Below are 19,412 nucleotides of genomic sequence, written 5' to 3'. Positions count from 1 at the left end.
CCTAAAATTCAGTTTACTAATTTCCAGAATAGAACTATCTCCCCCTTACCGGACTACGTTGTGGTACGAAATACTGAGCACTCGTTCGGCTTACTATGCTGCTTTTTGGTTTTGTTTTTTAATTTTTTTTTTCCATTGCAAGTGCCTAGTTTAATTGTGTTCCACTACAAACTCCATTATCACTGTAGAAGTCTGCTAATGGTGTTTCACTGCGAGAAATATGCCATTCTTCCATACCTTGGAGCGCCACCTTGCTGCTGAAACTATAATTACCGCGGCCAGGAAAAAAATATATTTTCTGTATCATATCTCTTAAACGCTAATACAATTTAAATACAATGACTTCTTATAATAAAAACTCTGACAGCAGTGGAGAAAACACTCCTTCCCAATAGTTTTTAGGTCATTATCTTTGAGTAACCTATTCCATAGCATCTTTGAGCAGAAAAAAACAGGAAAAAGATAAAACCGTTGGGTACAGTTTCACAAGGTCTGAAGAAGTAACTCAGGTGGCAATGTTTCATGCAAAGAATAAAATAACATCACAAGTATATTTTAGCTCCATTGTTTATTTGGCTAGGACTGACCATCTAAGTGCATCCAATACAAATATCCCCAAACAAGCCCATGCCCATAAAGACATATCCTTCCAATTAAGATGATCACCTAAATCAAATAATTACAGTCACTCAAGCAAATAGCAAGGCGTGGGGAGGATCTTTGTTTTTTCAGCCCTCTGTCAGACTAGGTGCACATAACATGTATATTTCACTTTTACTAAAAACAAATAGCTAGGACATGCTCCAGGCAAGGGGGAGGGGCGGGGCCCTGGGAGAGGGAAACTCCTGTCAGGTCAGGTAACCAAATGATCTCCTTTTCATCAGGAAGAGCAAAAAACTAGATTAAAAACAATTTATCTACAAGAGTCAACAGTGAATAAGACCTAATAATTTGGTTATGCACTTTTGTTTTGCTTGGGGAGTGCTTCTTGGGGGTTATATTTTGGGGTTCCCTTACATACATATTTTCAGATTAAAAATTCAGTTCTCTTTTATTTTAGCTCACTTAATGGGTAAATGAATGCTTAAAAAGGTTACTAGCTCAGAGAAAGGGCAGCACACCTTGGAAAGTCAAGAAAGTCTGGGAAGTTATCAAATGATAGTTAAGTCTCAAAGGGAAACTTCCATCTTGTAGGAGCAGGGCTTTGTTTCTTTGTCTTGGTGGGTGGAGAAAATATTTCTTTCCTAATGCTTGACCACAATTCTGTGCAATGAATCTCCTGTCTCACCTTTAGCAGTAACAGCAACAACAAAACATGAACTTGGAGGTTTGAGGTAGATATAAGATGATGGAAAGGGGAAATTTGTTTTTACCTATACTCCCCAACCCCCCCCCCCCAATGATCCCCTTTCAAATACCCAGGTTTGGACCCAGGCAAATTATAAATTGAGTCACAAACAATTTTGCTGAAAGTTTTTCACCCTTGGTATACCCAAATGGAAACAATATCCTTAGATGGAGTAAGGAATAAGGAAAAGTAGAATTGCGGAGAGGGAAGAGATTGGAGGGAGGGAAAAAGCAGAAGTGGCCTTCGGTCTCCATGTAAATCACCTTCCTGCATTGATCTAGAGAACACTGGAATTACATGTCTGAGCCAGAAAAAGTCAGTTTTGCTTTATGGGTTATTGTTTTCCCCCTTGACTTTTCCAGCTATGCTATAAACTATCCCAAAAAGGCTAAAGGATAAAAAGGCTCAATTTCCAACCAGGACTTAGATAGAGAACTTCAAATTAGATAATTGACACAGCTGGAATGGGACACAGAGAAGACTCTAAGATTTCTAGTCTCTAGGATTGTAATGTGGCATGAGAAAGTCTTGGTTATTCTTCCTATTCTATTATACAATTCCAGAAAGAGGGCCGTGTGGCCTAATGATGGACAGCACCAAGAAAATCCCAGAGACAAAGAGATAGAAAACCAAGTTAGGAAATTGGGGATATGAATTAGCACACTCAGATTAGTTTGGGAAGGTCAGTCTCCTAAACTGGAAAAGAAGTTTGTTTTTTTTTAACTCATCTTAATTTCTCTTTCTCGCCACTCTTTCTAACATCAGATTTTCTGATTTTTTTCACCCAATAATGCCTGAAGATGAAAATTTATTTTATTGCTATTACACTTTCTACCGCAAGATGCAAAGCAAGGAGCGGAGTTTGTATTACAACTATGTCATAATGTTTCACTGATGCAAAACATGTAGCCAGAGGGGGTTACTAATGACTCCTGGATGAGAGAGAGAGAGAGGGGGGGGGGGGGAGAGAGAGGGGGTGGGGGGGCGGCAGTTTAATTTTATAAAGAAAAAAAACCACCGTATAATCAGGACTAATAATCTAATCAGGGCATTTTCAGATTTCCAGGCTTTCTTCACGCTAGAGAGAAACAGAGGCAGACAGGGAGAGGACTAGAGAAAAAGACCATTATCCTTTTAAACACCGCAAAGGTTTTGCATGTTAATAACTATTAATTATGTTTACAGTCAGTTAACTGAAGAACTCTCCTTTAGAAAGAATCAAACTTCGGAAAACGCTTGATTAATATCAGATTAAGGGCTTTTCTTACAGTGGAAGCAACTCAGAGGGGGTTGAATGATGATGGAAGTAGATATACATACACGATACATACACATATATATGTACTTAGTTGTACTGTGTGTAGCTCGATGCATACGGATGTATGTATTTATGTATATATATATGTTTATATATTCTATTGCCATCCAAGTGTGTTCAGTGGTAGGGAGGTAGAAGCTATGCAGCGCCCCCCTGGTTTTGGAACGCTGGGTGAACACCTCAGCCCATTCCAAATGCTCGATAAACTTCCTGAACCTTGTTCTCCGAAGGCACCCCGGGCCCCTTCCCCGAGTTGGGACCTATTTTAGAAAAGTGGGAGGTTTGCGGTTCCTACCGTGGCCCAGGCCGTTCCTACTGCCCTCCAGTCCGCTTCTGCCTCCCGGGGCATAGTTATGGGACATTCAGGTCTGCAGCACTTTTAACCTGGGGAGCACTCAGCTCCCGAATCAAAGCGTGGAGCTTTCTCTGGAAGAGGCTCCGGAGCAAAGTGTGGGTGGATGTAGGGGTTGAAGGGGGGGTAAGGGAGGCGGGGGGGGGACGTGCAAGGGGGGAGTAGGGAGGGAGCCAGGCGTTAAGCCTGGAAGCTTGGCTGTTTACCCAAATGATTTCCCTTTCAGGCCTGAGACACCAATGAGGCAAGATCAAACTCCCCTCTCTCTGTGTGTCTGTAGAGCCGGGCATTGTTAAGGGGAGGGCCCGGCGTCCCAGGCTGGGAAGACCCCGGGGGCTTCCTCGGGCGCCAGCGCCTCCTGCCGGTGGCTCTGCCGAGCCAGAGACCCCGAGCCCTGGAGTGGGAAAGGGGGAGTTGGCGTAGTCGTGTTGGGGGAGGCCAAAGGGACAGAACAGCACAGGAAGAGCGCCACGGGCTCAGCTCTGGTCGAAGAAGAAAGGAGGGAGTGAGAGGGCCTAGGGCTAAGGAGAGCGGAGGGTTTTAGCGTCCTGCGATGGGGCGGGGAGAAGGGGTGTCATTAAGAGCGGGATAGGGGGGGAGGATGAAGAAGGGAAAAGCCCCTCTCATTTTTGCCCAGAGTAAGATAGACACCCGGAAGAGATACAATAACTGTGTGTGTGTGTGTGTGTGTGTGTGTGTGTGTGTGTGTGTGTGTGTGTGTGTGTGAGACAGAGAGAGAGAGAGAGAGAGAGAGAGAGAGAACTCAGTTACAATTCACCTATTTCCGATTCCTTTAAGAGCCAATCTAGCGCTCTTTCTGCAGCTGATTTCCTCTTGGACTCTTTGCTATAGACCTATTAGCTGTAAATTAGTCCAAGGTTTGGGCTATTACGTTACAAATATAGGCTGCATGACACGCGGCCATGGCTTTGCCTCTGTCCCTTTTCAATGAAAGATTGTTAGACACCCAGATGGAATAGATTTTCTACATTTGACAAGACATTTGTCATTTTTAAAAGGAGACCAAACCCAAGAATATATGTCATGAATATGAGGGTGGAGAAAAGGGGGGGGGGGCAAGGCAAGAGAGACAGTGCATCAGGTTACTGCCATTCCGGGAATATTTAAGACAGCTGCTTCAGGGACTAGTCCAAAGGGATCTAAACGAAGAAAAGAAGGAGGAAAGAAAGAAAGGAAGAAAGAGGAAGAGAAAGAAAGAGATACAAAGAGAGAAGAAGGGAGGGAGGGAGGAAGGGAGGAAAGAAGAAAGGAAGATTTAAGTCATAAACCAGTAATTATTGAAATCCAATTATATAGAAGTTTTAAGTTTATTTGATGACATTATTGTAGATAATTCATCCTTAACACAGATGATTCAGATGGTTAACCAAAGAATAAATCACTAGAAGAAAAATGTATTTCATTTTGAGTACGCTGATTCAGGTATTTGAAACCCTTTCTACCTCCCTCACTCTTTACTTACACAGTACACATTCTCACTGATGATAAATGATTTCTTTTAAAGTATTAAATTATTTCACTGCAGGTATATCTTTATTTAACCACATTGGTCTTCCATGAAACTAACTGCCAACATTTATTCAAGGGAAACTTTATTAACACTTATTTAATGTGCTCTTATAACTGGTTTCCATCCTCCCGGGAATGCCACTGCAGAAGTAACTTTGGATTCATATGGTTTTCAATTCTCTTTTCCCAGATCCTTCTGTTTGTTTTTGTTGCATCTCTTAGTGTAATGAGTGGCTTGTCCTCGGTGATACACTGATCCAGTTGGTCCGGACCTGGGTTCATGGGAAATAAGGACTTAAGTTGAGGTTGGGGCAATAGGACTCTAGGATAGGCTGTGACGAATTAGACTGTGAATAAAATCTGTGCGTGCGTGTGTGTGTGTGTGTGTGTGTGTGTGTGTGTGTGTGTGTGAGAGAGAGAGAGAGAGAGACAGACAGACAGACAGACAGACAGACACAGAGATAGAGACAGAGACACACATACAGACACAGAGAAAAGTAAAAAAAAAAAAAAAACTAAAAGGATGCTGCAGGCAGCAAAATCAGAGTGTTGGATTTATAAACTGGAGACATAGACCTGTAAGTGAGAGACAGATGAAGAGACTCGGAGAAGAGTGGGTGTGGGTCGGTATGGGCCGTTTTCAAACTTGCCCAGTAAATGGTGACAAAGCTAGGTGGGTGGGATGGGCATTCAGGCTGCCACTGAGCTCATATGCCTTCCCTTCTAAATGTTGGTTTGAAGCTGTAGATGGCTCTGGAACGAAACTCTGGCCTATTCATTTTCTGCTATTCTTCTCTGTTTTTTGGCCTGTCTCACCTTTCCTAAGAACTTGAGTAGTGCAGATCTCTATAGTCTTCAGTGGTCACTTTTTCCCTATACTCTGCGCCTTAGACTCAAGATCCGCGGGGAAAGGAGGGAGGGGACAGACAAAATGTTCCACCTCGTCCTCCAGAACCTTAGGCAAAGGATGCGGAGAACGCATCCATTCTTATCTTCCCACCAGCTTTGTCTTCTATTGCTTTGGCTGCAGCAAGACTTTCCTTACCAAGAAAGTCTACCCTGCCATCCTCCTGTCCACCTCTGTCTTCCAAACACAAGCAGAAACTGTCCCAAAGTGTCCCAGATTAAGAGATCCACTCCACATGCGTGCCCCAATGTGCGTGAAGGGTGAGTTAGGGAGTTAGGAGAGAAGGCCTGGCCAGAACCTGAGAGGGAGAGTAGGTCATAAAGGCAAATACATATCTACACTCCTACGCTTTCTTGTGCTTGGGATGGGGATAGGGGTGGGGAAGAGAAGGAAGCGGGCAGCAATTTTTTCTGGGGGGGAGGGGGTTGAATCAGTAAAGTGACTGTGGCAAGTATGGGAGTGGAGCAGGGGTCAGCTTTGCTGAACTAGAAATATCCAGAGCTCCAAGGAAAAAGAAGTATCTGTCATTGAGGCCGCGATCAGCTACGGTGAAATGTCCCGAGAACCTCCAGACCAACTGTTTCGCCAGTCTGGCTGGGTCTGAGTTCCTCTTCCTGGAGAATCCCGACGCCAGAGCGAGGGGAAGGGGTTTCATTCAACTCTCTTTCTCTCCATCAGATATAAAAAAATCTGTCCTAAACGTCGCCGAGGGGGCTCTGGGCCCTCAAAATACTGCCTGACGTCAGAGTTCAAATGGCAGCTGAGGAGCCAGTTCTCGCCGTGTGGGCTCCGGTTGCCTCCGCCTAATTGTCAGTGCACCAGGGCTGGGATCACAATGCTCTGGTCCTTATGGCATCTTGATTATGCAGGAGAGGGGGAGGAGAGTGGCTGATTTCACTAGGACTGACTGGTCAGTTCTATTGGGAGAAAGGCGGGGGAGGTGGACTGGAAGAGAGGGGAGGGGAAGGGAGGAGAGGAGAAGAGACCAGAGTGACTGGAGCAAGAGGGGAAGGGACTAAATGTGGGAGATTTGTGCCGATTTCCTCCAACCCAAGACCAGCTGTTAATTCACCTAACGGCTAGCTTCGACTTAGGGCAGAAGCAGCCTAGTCAGGCTAGATTCACTGCTGCTGCTCCAATCCTTCCCGTTCCGCCGCGATCTCCAGGAAGAAAGCAAGAACTCTTGGGTGGGGGTGGCGGGGGTGGGGTGTTAGCGGCTTCAATTTTTCAGCTTGGTTTTGCTGGGAGGAAAGGAATGGCGATGTGGTGGTGGTTGGGAGTGGGGGAGGGCGGGGATGGAATTCCGATATTACAGCTACAAGGCACTCGTGCTAGGTGAGGAGAGATTTTGTCTCTGAGCTCAGGTCCTGCTCGCGCCCCCACGCCTCCACCCCCATACCCTTTATACTATGCATGCTGGCAATCATTAGTGACCCTAAACTGTTCCCGGTTATGTCTGAAAAAAGCAGGCTCTCCAAAAGCACGGACAAAAGGTTTCACGCGCACAAATACACTCTCGTGCAGGCCTAAACGCAGAGCAGCTAGCATCCAAGTCCACCGTACCCAGTGAAGGCAGAAGCAGGTTAAAGATCCACTTTCAGGGGCCAGGATGTGATGGAGAACTTTATTCCAGAAATGGACCATCAGAGCCTAAGTACAAAGGCGTGGCCTGCATAACTGCTCCAAAAGTATAAAGTCTAATTCCGCCGTCACCTTACCATCTGGTTTGTTGTGCCCAAACTACAAAGGACGACCCTCGATGTTATTTTTCTTTTCATTTCAGGCATATTGCAGATCACCTGGCACGCAGAAAAGTGTCGCTACTGCCATCCTTTCTGCTGTCGACCTGAAAAGGTAACTTAGAGCTTTCTCCTAAAAGCTGGTGTGCCTCCTCTCCACCCCCCTCCCGCCCCCGCCAGACAATCTGTTGGTCCTATCACTTGTGTGATCTAAACTACACCCGTAGGGCTGGACTATCACAAGTACTCGCTGGGTGTGCCGGGACCCCCGGATTCGTTTCCCGAAGCACCTGGAAGTCTGTTCTATGGAGAATAAATATTCCCTTCCTGTACTCTATCATTTCTTCATTACAAGTAACACTCGTCTGCAGCGAGAAATACCCTCGGACTGTGAATATTGATAGATGATAGTAGCGATATTCACAATCGATTGTTTAATAGGCAGACATCATAAATCATGTTCAATTCTTTGACAGCGCAGTACTTCACTTAATAATATAATTAAGATTAAAACTCAAGAGGTATTGGAAGCAGTGGGTATTGATGGCTTCAAGACTTGAATTCTGGATATCAGGATGGAATGTAAAGAGGACCCTTTAAGATATTTTATCCACTCCCCCTATGGGTCCCACGGCCCTGGTTCTATACTCCACCCCCTTCCTTTTCCAGTACCCTTCTTTCCCCATTCTCATACACCACCTTTTCCCTCTGGCTTTCACACCAATTGCTGAGTGACCTGAGCAGGAAGCCTGCAGGTTATTTCTTAGAAATGATGACTCTCAATCACATAGAGGAAAAGGAGAAATGTGACTCGGTTTATTCAAGTTTAAGGGATTGGAGAATTCTTTTTGTTCCTGAAAATACTCTTTATGTAAGGTTCCGGATGCTGAGAGGAAAGTGAGGTCCACTTTCTTCCGTCCAACAGAGGAAACTCAAGAAAGTTTATAATCATCATCATCATCATCATCTTCACCATCCCCACAAAAGGCCAACTCCATTTCTGGCTTAATTATTTCTTTCCCCACTCCATTCTCGAAGCCTTACTGCTGTCATGTTCTCTCAGTCTTGCTTCAGATTTGAACTCTGGGAGACAAAAATACAGTTCAGCTGGAATACTCTGGAGAGGAGAACCGTGTCTCTCAAGGAGCATTGCTATATACTTTGCAGCATAGGTTATGGCTGATTATAAAGTGCAGTTGAAATTATTTCATAGAGTGGCATATTAATCAAATCAATCAGAATTGACAAGAGGAATATTTGAAAAAAGCTGGTAATTTACAACTTTGTTATTAGTTAAGAATCTCCTGCCTTGTAGCAGTAATTAATAACTTTCAAACAGGAACTACATAGAGACCAGCGAATAGCTCTTTTTTTTTTTTTTTTTTTTTTTTTTTTTTTTTTTTTAACAGGAGGAAAGATAAAGGGAGTAAATGAATCACCAGTAAGAGCCGGAAGAAATTAAGCCATGTGTCCAGGTAGTAAAAACATAAAAATATGGTGGGGGGACAGAAAGGAAGGGAGTTTAGACTCAATGAAAGGGTATCAGGAAATAAGTTAAAAGTGTGAAAAGAGGTAATAAATCAGAAAATTAATTTGGTAATCAGACTCCCTTGAAAAGAGTGGGTAAAGGTTGAATTTCAAATGTTCAAGAAATCCATCAAAATTAACAGTGCAGTTAAAACATTTTTTAAAAGTGACCCTGCCTACTTTCAGACAAGGCCCAGAGTACATTTCTTTTCTTGTCATTGTTAACACATATGTCTTTATTGACTAAACACAAGCATGTGAGGGCTTTCCCCCAAATTCAGTCCTCCAGACACTATGATCTTTCATGTTTATAGTGCTAAGTCTCCTCTTAGTCTCCTCATCCTCCTCACTCCCTTGATAAAGCCCCACATTGGTGACTAGATTGTCCCAGCCTCACCTCATCAACTCGACAAAATAATGACTTGTTGGAAAACAATAAATCATTTTAGCGCCTGAAACCTTGAAGATTTTACTTCAATAACTAGGCTTATTAGAAACAATGCAGAGATCCCAAGCTTCTCAAGGGCTGCCACCTCCCCAACCTTTTATTTACTGGAGGGTGTGGGATGCTAGAAGGGTGGGGGAAAAAAACAACTTTGGCAAACTTTATCTCTTCTTTACTATAAGCTTCAGTCTTGCCTTCGTAAGCAGAGCCTGTCCTACAAAAGGTAGCTAGAGATTGAGATTTATTGGTCTCTAAATGAAAAGATTCATTTGATATAAGAGGTTAACTCAAAGTTCCTAAAACCGTGACTAGCATTGGCAAGCGTCTCTGCCAACTCAGCACAAAAGCAGTTCAAAGAAATCTTTAAAAATACACACAGATATACATACACACAAACGCACTCTCACATTTTAGCCTTAAATGTAATTTGCTTTTCATTTTTGTTTCTTTCTGCCATCACAAAGTACTGAGCCTTTTGTAGGTAGTTGGAAGGGTGTTTTTGTTGTTGTTGTGTTTTTGTTTGTTTTTTTTGTTGTTGCTGCATGCTGAACTTTGCCATCTTGGTGTTGACTAACCCCCTTTACTTATCCTACAACTGAATGAAAATTTCAGAAAAAAGATTAAGAAGTAAACGAAGTACAAAAAGGAGGAAAAAGTAAACTAATTCATAGACAGCAGAACATATTTTCAAATGAGATGGAAAACAAGAGATGGATAAAAGACAGAGAGAAAACAGAGACAAAAAGTGAATGAGATGAAAGAGTTTGCAGAGAAGAGAGAGATAGAGATAGTGGACCATAATCGATGAGAAAATGGAGACCCAATAGGAATAATGGAATGTCTCATGTCATGATGGGATCGTGTGTACATGTGCAGATTCCATGTGTATGCAGGGAGGGTAGACTGGGAGATGGAGAAAAAAGAATCCAGGAGACAGGCAGAGAGAAAGAGGAGACAGACGCTTGGGAGCTAAAGCAAAGGCAAGGGGCAAGATCCAGTGTGAGGAACCCATGCTATGGAGATGCTAATGAGGGAAAATTAACCCTCCCGTTTGTTACATTTCAGAGAGATCAATGCCTGACCCAAAGGCTGGAGAGAGAGAGCATACTTTTGCAAAGAAGATATGAGATAATCGGTCTGAAACCCACCCTTTCTAATACAAATAAGTAAGGAGAAATATGGGGAGAGGGAGCTAATTTTAAAGGCAACATTTAAAGAAAGCCTTGGAGGCCTGAGAACAAATGAGTAGAAATGTTTACATTTGCTGTAATGTAGGAGGTACCTCCAAGTTGGAGCATTCAGGAAAGGAGAGGCAGCACATAGAAAATTATGAATATCTTAATCTCACCTTCTCCAGTCTGTCACAAAATATACACAGGATAACTGGGCCTCGATTAGGCAACAAATGGTGATAAATTGAATTTATCTCCGGGGAGTATTGTTTAGCGAGGATTTTTTTTTTTTTGATAAAGGTTCAAGGACAAAAAGAAAAAAAGAAAAAAAATATGAGAAAGACCTTTTAAAATATTTTTTAAAAACTGATGATTCTAAGCATGTTCACAAATCATATCTTCCAAGAAGAAGGAGAGAAAATAGAATTGGTTTCATATTTTCTTTAAATGTCCATTGAAGGAACATTAGCCTCTGATGCCACATAAAGAAAAGGGGATTGACTTGACAGAGTTCTGGGTATGACATGAAAAGGCAGTTGGGCTAAGCAAGGGATTGGCCCTTTCTGATTTTTTTTTTTAATGTTTTCATTGAAACTGGAAATCAAACATATGGAGAAGGATCGAAGAGACAAATGGAGCCAGAGAAAAAGATTGCCTGAAGTAGTTTGGTTGATAGAGGCTAATGCTACTTCTAGTGGGGTTGTGTTTCAAAGTAAGACATCAGCAAACCACAATATTAGTGACAATGACAGAGCAAAATTATTTTGTAATGTTTTGAGGGAAAAGGGGAAATACAAAATTAGTGAATAGAAAAAATTTTCCAGACATTAATTACAATTAAAGAAACATATAGATGTACATAATATTATTTTTCTTTGTAGGTTTCACTGATGCAATGAGAATCAATAAAGTCTAGGAAAACTTTTCTTCCTTGCATTGACCCTTTTCTCCTGTCCAGTGAGTTGTAACTACTTTGGAAATAAAACTAGTTTCTTGAGAAAGAAAATCTCTCAATCTCTCAATCTCTCTCTCTCTCTTCCTCCTCCTCCATCATCCCTATGTCTCCTTCCCTGCTTCCCTTCCTCCTTTTCCCTCCCCCTTTTCCTCTCTTTCTTTCCTTCCTTCCTTCCTTTTTTTCCTTCTCTGCCCCATGGAGTCTATGACATTTTATGTCTTGATACTCTTCATTTCCAAAAACCATGGGGCTTTTAATTAGCAATGTGGCTGGAAATGAGGCACTAGCTTGTTGTCTGGGATTAGATGGTGTAGGAGGAAAGGAAAACCTGGTGTGTGGGGAATCTATATCGACCTCAGTTGAGAACGCCCTTCTAGTTTGAGGGAGAAATACGTTGAAGGGAAGAATGGGTTATATTGATGAATTAGGAATTTGCTTTTTGGAACATTCACATCAGGGCTTCCTCCTCCAATGGCTATAAGGCAGGGCTCTCTACTGGTGGCGTGAGGGAAAGTACTGTCAGTGCTGACCCCACAAGCTCTGTTAGATCCTAGAATTTTTAAATGTACTCAACCTCTTCAACTTTGGCCAAGTCCAGACTAAAGCATAGAAATTTTGCTTAAAGATATCCAGGAAAAGTGGAAACAAGGTATTTTTGACTTGGGATCAATTTCTGCTTGAGAGAAATTATTTCCTAAACTCCTCAGAGGAAAGAAGAAGGGAGAGGAAGGAAAGAGACTGACAGAGGGAAAGACAGAGAGAAAGTCAAAGAGAGGCAGAAAGAAAAAGAAAAAAAAAGAAGGCTGTGGTAATTATGAAATACATGATTTTTCCTGTTGAAAACTACTTTACTATCATGGTCATTAAACAATAGTTTTCCATCTTAATATCTGACTAGCTAAAAAAAAAAATGGAAAAGAGATGCTGAGCAGCATAATAAAAATAAAACAACAGAAATTAAATGAATAAATAAAAACCAGAAGAATAATCACAGTAAAGGAAGTCATAGTTAGCTAGAAAAAGAAGAAAATAGCTGGCATTATACAGGGCTTTAAGATTTGCAAAGTGATTTACAGATATTATCTCATTTGATATAGAAAAGAAAAAAAATCATAAAGATTAAAGTAGAAAGAATTACAAGTTACCAGAGTCACACACACAAAGCAGTCTGTTTCCTTTGGATACATGGTACCTACTGTAACAACTTTAAAAAAAAAATGAGGAGAGGTGATACAGTTTAGGATTATAGCTTTACACTGATTTTAGCAACAAGTATTGAAAGATCTAAACTAATTGATTGTTGAGTTACTTGGAACTTTTCCAAAGAGCAATATAGATTTAATTGTATGTTGCTTAAAACTCCATTTCTCGAATAGTGTGAAACATGTAATAAAAATCATAAACTGTAAACCCATAAACTTGCTTCTCCCCCCTTCCACTAAGCATAAATTGACACTTGAAAATCTTTGCAAATGGGGGTGGGGAAGAGGTGCAGACACGCAATAAAATCTAAACTGCTAATTCATATTAGGTCATTCAGAAAGAAGTCAGGATTTTTTCTGCTCCCCTTTCTGGTCCTCAGAGGGTTCTCGTCTCACACATTTAACATATTAAAATTTGAACTAAGTATATTTGTTCCTTCCTCACCAGAGTGGAGAGAAATATCTGGATAAGGAAAGGTGGCAAATTTTTTTTTTCCTCTGTGCGTCTGTTTTTTTCCCCCCTAGAAAACCAATATTTGACTATCATCCACTAACCAGTTCATCAGATCCTGAACTTTCCCAGAGAAATCTGAAAATTCTGCTAGTCATTTAAAAAGCAAAACAAAACAAAACAAACACGACAAACTAGGGGTTCTCTCTTGACAGGAAGATCCCTCTCCATTGTCAACCCACATACTTGTCAGTGTCTAGAATTGACACTAGGACTTTAGTCGGCAGTTGGTAATACCTAGAAAAGGAGCGCCGAAAAGCCCTGAGAATTCATTAGTGATTTTAAGGAATTCTGTGTTCTGGACAAGTAAGGGACAATCATCAAACGCGCCGCTCCAGCGTAACTTGTGTATTACTTCTGCGTTCCAGAGCGTGATTCCAGTCTGAAATCTGTAAAAACTCACGTCACCCCTTTGCCTCTTACCAGCAGCCCGCCCTTTGACACAGCAGGATTGAAGTCGGGGCTGAAGGTCTTTGGAGGTCTCTGAGTGTGACAGTACTTAGAATAGCGGGTAGATGGCACAATTTTCTAACATTTAAAGAGAGGAGCCCACGCTGGGAGCAATAAGTCCATTTAAAAGCCCTTTATTTAAGAGGAACAAAGATAACTGACAAGCAAAGTACAGAGACATCTCAATGAAAATTCGAGAGAAGAAAGAAAAACGAGGGGCCAAAAGAAAATGCCAGCTAGGTTTTACTTAAAAGTCCAGTAGCCTTTCACTTGAAAATGGGGTGGGGGGAACCACCTATATCCCAGGCAAATATCATTTTTTTAAAAAATCCATATATTATTCATACTTTGAAATAGTTACTCAGGACTTTAACGAAGACAAATATCTTGAAAAAATGGGGAGGGAGGTACCCCACATGTTTGAGAGGCAGCTTTTTGAAATGGATTCCAGGTTATAGAACAATGGTATCTGAGAGAGGGAACACTTGGAAAACTCCATTAAGAACATCTGCTTTCTTCAAGTCAAAGTTTAAGCAGGAGAAACAATGTGGGGTAGATGACAGGTGATACCTGTAGACCAGATCATAAGCTGAGTATGTGAGGTCCCAGATTCTAAGCTAATTCAAGAGCCAGACCCTTGTATATTTGCCAAAGCCGGGACAAAGGCAAATCTACGCCTGACGTTCCCTTTCTAAAGCTTTTCTGTCCCACCATTCTGGAAATCTGAAGAAAAGCCAGAGGAAGCTTCAATTTAAAGATTAAAATTTGGCTACAAGGTTTAGCCCAAGTTTGTAGAGAAATTGGTACCCGGAACCTAGCTAGACAGTATTCACTGAAACATTTGGAAACCTCCAAAATCATGAAAAATTGTTGTTGAAAAGCTTAGATCATTTAGCTCCCACTTAAGAAACTCCCCAGATTTTAGATAAATATTACAACTAAACAAGTAAATCAAGCAACAAACAACAACAAAAGCCTCCTAAGAATTAATCAAAATGAAAAAGTGTATATATACACATTTATATATACATATGTATGTGTGTATACATATTCTTATACATACACACATATGTATACATATATGTATACATATGTGTGTATAATATATATATATATATATATACACACACACACATATACATATGCCACGCATGGCTCACCTAAGACAGTGCCAAGCCAGGAAGCATTTCAGCGGTGTAAATACTCTAACCTGGAAAATATAATCGCCCTATACTAGTGAATGTCTCAACTCCTGCTCCCCTCCCCCAAATAATGAGAGTGAGGGGGAGAGAGAGAGAGAGAGAGAGAGAGAGAGAGAGAGAGAGAGAGAGAGGGAGAGAGAGAGAGAGAAGCTGGGAACATCTCTTGGATCCATGAGTATGTGATTTTACAGGAAAGACACAATATGAATTCAAAAGCCTTCGAGTAGAGTTGAGAATCTGTAAGGCTGGAAAGAAGTCAGTTTGGCTATAAATGATTATATTTGGGTGGGTGCTTTCCGACATATTTGTTGAGTAAATCTCTCTCACAGCGCTGAAGGCGAATCCCTGTTGATAAATCTATCATTACGGTTTGGATACAGGGAAGCAGCCGCGCCACTAAATTTATCTTACATTTGTAGCGCTTTAATAGACATTTATTAAATGCTTTTAGAGAGAGGCATGGGGCGCGTGATTACATCCTAGTTATAGACAGAACATAAAGACCCGCGTTAACACCCATTTGCAGGAAGGAAGGAAAAGGGGGTGGGGTGGGCGGGCAGAAAGCAAAGAGAAAAAGCTAGAAGAAGATACGGAGAAAGAAACAAAGAGTGGACATTATTAGAAAGTTGCGGTAGGCTGACTGGCAGTGGGAGCAGAAGGAAAGCGAACCTAAATCCTCCAATTTCCTCCCACTTTTCAAGCGTCTCCCTTTCCTTTCAGAGACCAAGTATTGTATCCACCCTGCGGGTTAGGGCGCATGGGATCTGGGACAATAGTCTCATCAGGCAGCTTCCTACCTCAGCCCCCAACTCCACCCCCCACCCCCCACCCCACCTCCGCTTTTAATTCTAAATTTCAGTAGTTTCCAACTGAGGGTTCTCCGGGGACCAGCCAAATTTGAGGAAAGAGAACTAAATGAAGCCGGAATCCAACTTGAGCAGTGAAGCCCCTTTCCCTACCAGAACACCTCGACAGAGACACTTCAAAGCACACACACCCGCCTCGCAAGGGAATAAAAATATTGAGAACTTCAAGACGGATAGACGCACAGACACACATTATCTTTCTCCTGGCAAGCATAGGATAAGTTATTTGATCCCACAATCCCCATCCCACTCCGGAGCGCGATGCAGGAGGCCCTCGCCTCCTTTGCTGGGCTCTCCTTTATTAGGGAAGAAGAGGCCTGAGTTTGCCTTCTGGGGATTCTTTTACCCGACGACCCACAGAACTAGTGATTCCACCAAAGCCGGAGTGGGAAGGGAGGCGGAAGAGGGAAGGGGCCTCTGCCCCCTACCCCACGAGTTAGATCCTGTTAGGTTTAATGCCACCTTTGGGTACCAAGCAAGTTATCTCTTCTCAGTTAGGCTCTGATCAGATTAGGGTCCTTGTAATCAGCTATCACCAAGACACCTACACTTCTCTCACTAGGAGTTAGACTTTGAGGGTTGCCTCGTTCTTCCAATTCACAGGAGTCTGCAGGTTGTCTTGTTTCTTAAAGGCCTTCCTGGGTTCTCACTCATTCTAGATGACCCTATCACAAAACTAAATCTTGTGTCTCTTGCCTTTCCTCTCTCACTTCATCTCTTTTCTTTTTCTCCCCCAGACACTCCCAGGAGAACATAAGCCCCGGTACCTGTCTTAAGAAATAAGTAGGGAATACTTTCAGTAAACACCCTCCCACTCCCCCTTTTAAATAGAACTTCCGCTATCTAAAAGTTTCCATAAGAAAATAAATACAAGTGACATTGTGCTGGGGAAAAGCTCATTAGTTCGTTGTCCAACCCTAATAAAGGAACAGGAGTGCAAATTATAGAGTTCAACTTCAACACACGCTCTGTCAACTAAAATCAGCCCAGTGCGAGCTTGATTCAAATTGCTGCTAACTTGCTCCGCTATTCTCCACCCCCCCCTCCCCAACTCCCACCTCCCTCCCAGAGAAGGAGGTGGGGTGGAAAAATATGGTTCCAGAGGGGGTAATGATCAAGCCTTTCCTTTCGGAAGCCTGCGCCACCTCATTTCCCATCAGTAATCCCAATAAAATTAACGTGGCTGCAATTGAAAAGAGGAGGGCCAGAGACACTCCTGAAAAAACATATTCTTTCCAGCAAAAGGTAAAAAGCAAAACGGCTCTTTGTTTGGCTAATTAACGAAGGCCCAACTAGGAAAGCAGATGTGTTTGCTTAGCTAATCATAGGAATGTTTCTTTTAAGAAGCTTCATTTCGAGGTGACCATGGGTGAGGGAGACTGGAAGGGGGTACCAATACCCCTTCTTTGTTGATAGGGTATCTCCGCCACATTAAAAGATCCTGACGAGTGTATCTATCAATCTCCCACTCCCTACCTCTACCCCCAGAGGCCCAGTCTTCAAGCAAGAATCCTCAACCTTTTGCCTGCCCTTCTGGCCTACAAGACACAGAGAAAAAAAAATAAAGTTTTAATGACACAGATGCCATATTAAAGGAGGCAGTTTTACAATTCACTTTGAATACCACGCTAACTTATTACAAGTGTGTTATCAGAAGGACGGTAAGATTTATAACTCCAAGAGCCAGCTTTTCTCCTTAATGACAATAGAGAAGAAATCTGTTTTCTATTAGACAGCAGAGGATAGCCATCCTTGAGCATTCGGGTATTTACAGATGCATCCAGGCGGGAGAATACCATGGACCCCTTTGTGTTTCCATATTAACTAGATTTTCTCTTTCCCCTTTGGCTATAGAATCTAGTCTCCTTGCTGGGTTAGCACCTCTCTCGCTTTTTAGCTTAAGCACGAAAAAAAAAAAAAGATAGGGAAGGGGGAGGCCCTCTCTCCCTCGGTTTATGCAGAAAAACTATTTCCCTGTCTTTCTTTGCGGTACAAAAGGCTGCTTTCCCCTAAACCAACACATTAAGCAAACTTTAAAAAACTGGGGTCCTATTACAAACCAACGCCCAGGACTAACTGCTTTAAAATTACTGCATAATTAGATTTAGTTGAATTTCACCATTAATTAGGCAGCCGCACTGCGGGGAGCCTTTGAAATCTGAGAAAATGGGAAAAATCATCTGAAGCACGTTTTTTAAACTTAACTTCAATAAATCTTGACAAGGCCTGGAATTCCGAAGTATCTTTCCTCTCTGAAGGCAACCGAAGGAGAGAGGGGTTTGTAGGATAGGGCAATGAGTTCGACGTAGGGGAAAAAAAATCCCTTTACTTAGTGGGCAGTCTCACTTTCCGATGAGGGCATTGGTGCTGGGCTTAATCAAGTCCCTCTGCCTCTTCTCCCTCTCCAACACCCCCCCCCCAAAAAAAAACCTCAGATGACATTTTTAAGAAGAACTTAAATATTCACAGCAAGACTATACTTAAAAAAAACCTTTTTAGTGATTAAACAAATTGAATGATAACAATGTATCTATAGGCTGACAACCTCTACATATTCCTGCATATCTACCCAGATGCCTGCACCCACTGACTGAAAACATAACCTATCTCTACATCCATATCCAGGCAATCATCAGTACTAGATCAGAAATAAAGCATATTCTGTAACTTTGACATTCAAGTATTCAGCCCTTCCCACGAAACGGCCGGTATGCAAATCATTACCACCTACAGTACTGGAAAACACCAAATCCAGGGATTTCATTAGTAAGGATGAGAACTGAGGGAGGTCTCTCTAAATTCTGTCTCTCTGTCTCTGTCTCTGTGTCTCTCCCCTCCTCCCCATTTCATATAATCCTTTCTTCTCTCTCCCTCTCTCTCCTCCCCCTTTCCTTCTTCCTCTCCCTTTTCTCTTTCCACTATACTATTCAAAGAGAAAGGTCGTTTTCTGATACAGCCTTTTTAAAGAAATCTGGTTCTGAGGGGGAAATAGGCATTATTTCAAGTTGGCGTTATATGGTGAGCATGGAAAAAGGGGGGTGCTTTGCTACAAATGTTTTTCCTAGGAATTCTGCTGATTTAATTACAGAATAATCGAGGACATGCACTTACTTGCAGGCTAAGAGTTTTAAAGACGGTTTTCTGGTTACAGATGGAATGGCCTTTAGCCCCCCCCCCACGCTAACCAATGTGTTTTCTATTACTAAGCGCTGCCTTTGCTTAGCAGCTCAGCTCTTGCGTTGCATTGGGAGACGCCATGTTGGCTCAGCTAATAGGACCAAGTCAAAAGCAAGCTTAAAGGCATAGTTTCACACGCTCGATCTCTCCCAGAACGCCCCAACCCCCACTCCGACCCCCCGCCCCTTTACCACTTAACGCGGAGCCGAGGCGTGGAACCTCAACGCAACAAGCACCCCTTACTTTCCCCGGGCCCAGGCGGAATTCCGCTGCACGTAAGTGGGGGGCGGGGATGGAGGAAAGGGGGAGCAGACAGTTTACAAGGACCCTCTGCGAATTCAAGTCCCCCACTTGTGCAGCTGGCTGGAGAGTACAGATCAGTCCTTTCAAGTGAGTCCTGAAACTGGTTTCTAACTTTGAGATCCAACCCCTTATCCCAGGAAGAAAAACTAATAGGGAACGCTAAGCTGGAAAGGAATCACATCAAGCAACCAACCCAGAATTTTTTCTCCCTTTTAAATCTTCCCCCAGGTTTGTTTGAAAGTAGCGAGAAGCTGCGATCTCTCCCTTCCTTGGACTATTGTTGCAGATTGCGTCTGCCTGTGTCCCTCACATCCCGTGCACAGAGAGAGGGGAGGGGGAGTAGGGGGAGAGGAAAGAAATAGAGCGAGCTCAGATCAGATTAAAAAAAAAAAAACCCGCAAGGAAAAA

General features: G+C 42.5%; 2 long non-coding RNA genes across 3 annotated transcripts; one reads left to right on the top strand and one right to left on the bottom strand.

The window, feature by feature from the left end:
- Positions 1-6,824: 6,824 nt before the first annotated feature.
- Positions 6,825-11,293, top strand: LOC114035699. Of its 2 annotated transcripts, XR_003568243.1 has the most exons (5): positions 6,825-7,143; positions 7,239-7,309; positions 8,604-8,669; positions 10,232-10,332; positions 11,220-11,293. It is a non-coding gene; the product is annotated as an uncharacterized LOC114035699 (long non-coding RNA). The 2 variants fall into 2 exon arrangements; XR_003568242.1 differs by having other exon boundaries at positions 6,825-7,309.
- On the bottom strand, positions 7,990-19,038 carry LOC114035700. The gene is made up of 2 exons (XR_003568244.1): positions 18,893-19,038; positions 7,990-8,277 (listed from the first exon to the last, which is right to left on the bottom strand). It is a non-coding gene; the product is annotated as an uncharacterized LOC114035700 (long non-coding RNA).
- Between the last annotated feature and the right edge of the window lie 374 nt (positions 19,039-19,412).

Source organism: Vombatus ursinus, unplaced genomic scaffold (genome assembly GCF_900497805.2).
Source record: "Vombatus ursinus unplaced genomic scaffold, bare-nosed wombat genome assembly UNPS02009205.1, whole genome shotgun sequence".
In the NCBI taxonomy this organism is placed as follows: domain Eukaryota; kingdom Metazoa; phylum Chordata; class Mammalia; order Diprotodontia; family Vombatidae; genus Vombatus; species Vombatus ursinus.
This window is presented reverse-complemented; position numbering and strand designations above follow the sequence as displayed.